We start from the raw sequence: 832 nt of genomic DNA, 5'->3' as shown, positions 1-832 counted from the left end.
GATCCCAAGCTCCCCCCCTCTTGCCTTGACCCTCAGCTGCCCAGATCTGTGTGTTTGGGGGGGGGAAGTGGGGGCACGTGTAACCCACACACCGGGGCACCGAGACCTCCTTAGCGTCTGCCCTACAGACTCAGCTAACCGCCAGTTGCATCAAGGCTCCAGGCCCCAGGTTCGGGGTTACACATGCCCCTGTTGTGGGGGAGGACACCCCCCCTCACGCCCGGTGCTGGGGGTTACGGTGACCCCCCCCGCGTCTCGGGGCAGCTGGGCGTCCCCTGCCCTGGGCTCCGGCACGCTCTGCCCATATTGGGTCATGGTGTCGCCTGCCCCGCCGGGATCGGATTCCACCCTCCCCCCCAACGCCGGCAGCTGTTTATCTGCACATGGAACAAATGGTGCATTCCTGGGGGCCCCCCACGCGGCCCCCCCCCCCACGCCCAGCCACAAATGCACAAACAGCTCCGGGAAGGACACGGTGTCCTCTGAACCCCTGGGAAACAGGGGCCATGCTCCCCCACCTCCCGCGGGGACCCCAGTGAGACACTTCCCTGCCCCAGGGAGCCCCCTCGCCCCCCTTAGAATCTGCCCCCCCCGCACCGCTGTCATCAATCCAGATCATGCCCCTGCTGCTTGGGGTCCCCAGATGGAGAGCGTGGCCGTGGGGGGTGGGAGGGGTGGCTACATGGAGTGCCCCCGGCCACCCCCTAATCCTGGGGCTGCCGGTTTGGGGCTGGAGCCCTGAGGTGGGTGCTCAGAATTAGCCCCCCCTCTTCAACCAGGGGCTTTTGCACTGATTGGGGATCTCTGGTGCCCCCTTCAACCTGCCCCCTAC

The sequence above is a fragment of the Terrapene carolina genome, unplaced genomic scaffold (genome assembly GCF_002925995.2).
Source record: "Terrapene carolina triunguis isolate 2854851 unplaced genomic scaffold, T_m_triunguis-2.0 Scaffold596, whole genome shotgun sequence".
Lineage (NCBI taxonomy): Eukaryota > Metazoa > Chordata > Testudines > Emydidae > Terrapene > Terrapene triunguis.
This window is presented reverse-complemented; position numbering follows the sequence as displayed.